This window comes from Molossus molossus, unplaced genomic scaffold, assembly GCF_014108415.1.
Source record: "Molossus molossus isolate mMolMol1 unplaced genomic scaffold, mMolMol1.p scaffold_m16_p_20, whole genome shotgun sequence".
In the NCBI taxonomy this organism is placed as follows: domain Eukaryota; kingdom Metazoa; phylum Chordata; class Mammalia; order Chiroptera; family Molossidae; genus Molossus; species Molossus molossus.
Genome location: NW_023425356.1, coordinates 28363373 through 28368975, shown reverse-complemented (window position 1 = coordinate 28368975; position 5603 = coordinate 28363373). Strand labels below are relative to the sequence as shown.

Sequence of the window (5603 nt, the reverse complement as noted above, 5' to 3'; positions counted from 1 at the left end):
AAGATCTCATAGAGCTCTTCTGGTCCAAAGCACCTCTTTGAAGGCTGGTAGTCTTCCCCCAAGATTGCAAAGCTCTGGGTAGATGGGAAACTCATGGTGAGGAGGAGTCTGAAGAAGGAACCCTCTGTGAGGACAGAGGCAAGCATTGTCTTGGGGCAAGAGCAGGATTCCTTTGGTGGTAACTTTGACGAGAACCAGTGTGGTGGGAGACATTGGAGTTGTGAACATGTGAAACTTTGTGTTGCCACCAGTTGAGATTCACAGTGTATTTCATGGTGAGACTTTCAGTCCTAATATCCTGGCATGGATAGTGCCAGTGCATGAGTGCAGAGCAAAGTGTTCACCAAGCCTAGTAGCCCTGAGGTCCTTCCTGCTCCTCTCAGAGTACAGGTCCTGAGGGCAAATCTTGGAGATTAAACCTCCCTTTCCCCTTGCATCAGGATCTTCAGCATTTTTGTCTCCCACACACTGTTGTCCAACATATCAGAACCTCTCTTCAGCTCTGATGGAATGGCCTTCCCTACCTTTTCAATGTACCATCACCTAAAGGGAGTATAAAAGAGTTAGTGAGCAACCTACTGAAGCAGCAATCATTGGAGATCAGAACAGAAATTTCTTGAGCTTATAGGTACCTTAGAGACCAACATGGAATAGTGGTTTTCATACTATTGTTTGAAAACTTTTTATTTTATTATTATAATTATTTTTCAATTACAGTTTTCTTCCAATATTATTTTGTGTTGGTTTCAGGTGTACTGCAGAGTGGTTAGACAATCACATACTTTACAAAATGTTCCCCCTGATATTTCCTGTATCTACCTGGCAACATATTTATTGCAATATTATGTACTATATTCCTATGCTATATTTTACATCCCTATTACTATTTTGTAACTACACATTTGTACTTCTTAGTCCCTGCACCTCTTTCACCTAGTCCCCCAGTTCCTTCTGCTCTGGCAATCACCAGTCTATTTATGTTTGTAAGTGTTCCAATGTTGTTCTTTAGAGCCCACATGTAAGTGAAATCATATGGCACTTGTCTCTCTCTGATTGGCTTATTTCACTCAGCATACTACTCTGCAGGTCCATCCATACTGTTGCAAAGGGTAAGATTTTCTTCTTTCTATTGGCTGGCTAGTAATCCATTGTGTAAACGTACCTCTGCTTTTTTATCCACTCGTTTACTGATGGGCACTTGGGTTGCTTCCGTATCTTGGCTATTGTAAATAATACAGCAATGAACATAGGGGTGCATATATTTTTTCAAATTAGTGTTTTGGTTTTTAAAAAAATAAATATCCAGAAATGGAATTACTGAATCATAAGGCATTTTCTTTATTAATTTTTTGAGGAACTCCCATACTGTTTTCTTTTTAAATCCTCACCTGAGGATATTTTTCTATTTATCTTCAGGTAGAGTGGAAGAGAGGGAGAGAGAGAGAGAGAGAGAGAGAGAGAGAGAGAGACATCGATGTGAAAGAGACACATTGACTGGTTGCCTCCTGCACGACCCTTACCAGGGATGAACCACAACCGAGGTACGTGCCCCTGACTGGAATTGAACTCGCAACTCATTGGTCCGCGGGCCAACACTCTAACTGCTGAGCCAAACCGGCCAGGGCATCCATGCATCCATACTGTTTTCCATAGTGTCTACCTCAATCGTCATTTCTATCAGCAGTGCACAACGGTTCCCTTTTCTCCACAACCTCACCAATAGTTGTTGTTTGTTGATTCATTAATGATAGCCATTCTAACAGGTGTGAGGTAATATTCCATTTTGTTTTGAATTTGCATTTCTTTGATGATCAATGACATTCAGCATCTTTTCATATGTCTGTTGGTCATCAGTATATCCTCTGTAGAGAAGTGTCTATTCAGTTCCTTTGCCCATTTTTTAAATTGGATTGTTTTTGTGTGTGTGTGTGTTGAGTACTATGAGTTCTTTATACATTTTGGATATTAACCTCTTATAGATGTATCACTGGTGAATATGTACTCCCACTCAGATTGTCTTTTTGCTTTGTTAATGGTTTCCTTTGCTGCATTTTAGTTTGCCGTAGTCCCATTTGTTTGTTTTTTATTTTGTTTCCCTTGCCTGAGGAGATATACCAGACAAAATATTGCTAAGAGAAATGTCATAGATTTTACCGCCTATGTTTTCTTCTAGGATTTTTATGGTTTTGAGTCTAACATTTAAGTCTTGAATCCATTTTGAGTTTATTCTTGTGTATGGTGTAAAAAGGTAGTCTAGTTTCATTTTTTTTTCCTGCATGTATCTGTCCAATTTTCCCAGCACCATTTATTGAATAGATTGTCTTTACCCCTGGTGTGTTCTTGCCTCCTTTGTCAAATATTAATTGATCATATAGGCTTGGATTTATTACTGGACTTTTTACTCTGTCTATATACCTGTTCTTATGCCAGTATCATGTTATTTTGATTGCTATGGCCTTGTAGTATAGTGATATCAGGTAACATGATTCCTCCAACTTTGCTCTTTTTCTCAAGATTGCTATGGCTAGTCAGAGTATTTTGTGGGTCCATAAACATTTTTGGGATATTTGTTTTAGTTCTGTGAAATATGTGATTGGTATCTTGATAAGAATTGCACTGAATTTATAGGTTGCTTTGGGTAGCATGAACATTTAAATAATATTAGTTCTTCCTATTTATGAGCATGGTCTATGCTTTCATTTATTTGTATCTTCTTTAGTTTTTTTATTTCAGTATCTTGCAACTTTCTGAGTAGAGATCTTTTACTTCCTTGATTAAATTTATTAAAAAAATAATCTTGATGTAATTATAAGTGAAATTGTTCTCCAAGTTTCTCTTTTTGATAGTTCACTATTGGTGTATAAAAATGCCACTGTTTTTTGTCCTCCTAAAATATGTTTTTATTGATATTTTTTAGAGAGAGAGGAAAGGAGAGAGATACATCAATTGGTTGCCTACCATAATGCTAGTCTCATAAAGTGAGTTGGGAGTCTTCCTTCCTCTTGGATGTTTTGGAACAGTGTAAGAAGGATCCTCTTTCATGTGGGCTCACATGCCATCCAGACTGACAAAGACCTGGAAACTTTGGGGCCACATGAACCATGGCCACAACCACATAGGCAAGCACAGGAAACACCCGGGAGGCCGAGTTAGTGCTGGAGGCTTGCATTATCACAGGATCAACTTTGACAAATATGACCCAGGTTACTTTAGGGTAGTTGATATGAGGCATTAACACTTAAAGAGGAAACAGAGCTTCTGCCTGTCAATCTCGATAAACTGTGGACCTTGGTCAGGAGCAGACGCATGTAAATGCTGCCAAAAACAAGATTGAAGCTGCTACCATCAATGATGTGGTGCGATTGGTTCACTACAAAGTTCTGGAGAAGAGAAAGCTCCTAAAGTAGACTGTCATTGTGAAGGCCAAGTTCTCCAGCAGAAGAGCTTAGGAGAAGATTAAGGGTGTTGGTGGGGCCTGAGTCCTGGTAGCTTGAAGCCACTTGGAGGCAAATTCATTAAAATGTTCATAGATGCTTTTGTCTTCTGGTCTGAGTGTAGATTTCTTGACCCCTCTATCTCCTGACCTGTGCTTCAAAAGCCTCTCTAACAGGGTCTAGGAGTTAAGGGTGTCAAGGCCTGGGCTCCTGCCAATTCCCCTGAGAAAGAAAATATGTAAAAGATGCTTCTTTCTTTTGTTGTACAGAAGCTTTTTAGTTTGATGTAGTCCTATGAAACAAGCATCAAAATGGAAAGGAAACTCACTATATGGGAGAGCATACTTGCCAACGATACATCAGATAAAATGTTAATTTCCAAAATATATTGAGTACTCATACAACACAACAAAAGGAAGAAAAAGAACCCAATTAAAAAATGGGCAGAGGACCTAAATAGACACCTCTCCAAACAGCACAAATGGCCAAGAGACATGAAAAAATATTCAACATCACTAATAATCAGAGATGTAAATTAAAATGACTATGAGGTATCACCCCACACCGGCCAGAATAGCTGCCATGAACAAATCATCAAACAACAAGTGCTGGCAAGGGTATGGAGAAAAGGGGACTCTAGTACACTGCTGGTGGGAATGCAGACTAGTACAGCCACTATGGAAAACAATATGGTGTTTCCTCAAAAAATTAAAAATTGAACTGCCATTTGACCCAGTGATTCCACTTCTAGAAATATATCCTCAGAAGCCTGAAACAGTCATCAGAAAGAATATATGTACGCCTATGTTCATAGCACTATTTACACTCTCTAAGATCTGGAAACAGCCCAAGTGTCCATCAATAGATGAGTGGATAAAAATCTGTGGTACATACACACAATGGAATACTAGGCAGCAGTAAGAAAGAAAGATCTCTTATCCTTTGAGATGACATGAAGGGACCTGGAGAGTATTATCCTGAGTGAAACAAGCCAATCAGAGAAAGACAAATATCACATGATCTCACTTATTTGTGGAATATTCTGAGCAAAACAAACTGATGAACAAAATAGACCCAAAGACATATACGTAGGGTACAGACTGACAAACCTCAGAAGAGGGGGATGGTGGGGAGGGAAGAGATAAACTGCAGAATTTATATGCATGTATGTGTAACCATGGACATAGAGAACAATGCTGAGGGTGGGGGGCAGGATCGGGAGGAGGGTGTCAATGGGGGGAAAAGGAGAAACATCGGTAACAAAAATAAATTAAAAAAAAAACAAAAAAAATTAAAAATCAAAAGTAAATCAATTAAAAAAAAAAGTATGCAAAAGATAGCACAGACACTTAGAAGCCTTGGTCTGTTACCTGAGTTGAACTTTTCATTTATAAAGTGAGAATCATACCTACTGGGAAGGGGGTGGGGAAAAGTAACTAGAATTATTGGGGAAAATATGGTTTAGGCATACCATTTAAGACATGCAATTATTTAATTGGCCCAATGCCTAAAACAGGAACTATTCTAATAAAACTATTTTCAGGGAATAAATTAAGATAAAATACATCAAATGTTGGACTTCACCTTTAAAAAAAATCCCAGATAAATCTCACTTGATGGAAAGGTGTATAAATAAAGATTAAGTAATGGAGATAAAAGCAAAATGCACCAAAATTAGAAAGGACAATAAATAGGTACTTTTAAGATGGAACATGTGGCCAGATGGGCTGAGATAAAGGATATTTGGTTCAATGTCTCTCCAGTTTTCTATATTTCTCTGTGTTAGTGTATTTGGTGACAGCTGCTGTTACATGGTGGTTGGAGATAGCAACTGACTGATAAAAATGATAACCCATTTGTATTAGACTGATATTATTTGGTCACTTATCAATCACATCTGAATAGTTTGTCACAGAAACAAGTGTACTAATGACAGGTGGTGGTAGTGCTGAAATTTTTGCAGTCTGGTTGGAAGAGGGCACTACAGGGCGTATATTAAAGCTACATTTGAATAACAAGTATATTTTATTTATTTATTTTTCACTTAAATTGAGTCATCTCCAAATTTGGCTCTGGCTTTATTCATTATGTTAAACAATGACCTGATAGAAAGAATGCTGTTCAAAGATGATCTGGAGCATTCAAAGGTCCCAAAATGGAGCATTTAAA

The 5603-nt window shown here is 38.1% G+C and overlaps 1 pseudogene; it reads left to right on the top strand.

The window, feature by feature from the left end:
- The first annotated feature begins 3052 nt into the window (after positions 1 to 3052).
- On the top strand, positions 3053 to 3494 carry LOC118637352 (annotated as a pseudogene).
- The last annotated feature ends 2109 nt before the right edge of the window (positions 3495 to 5603 follow it).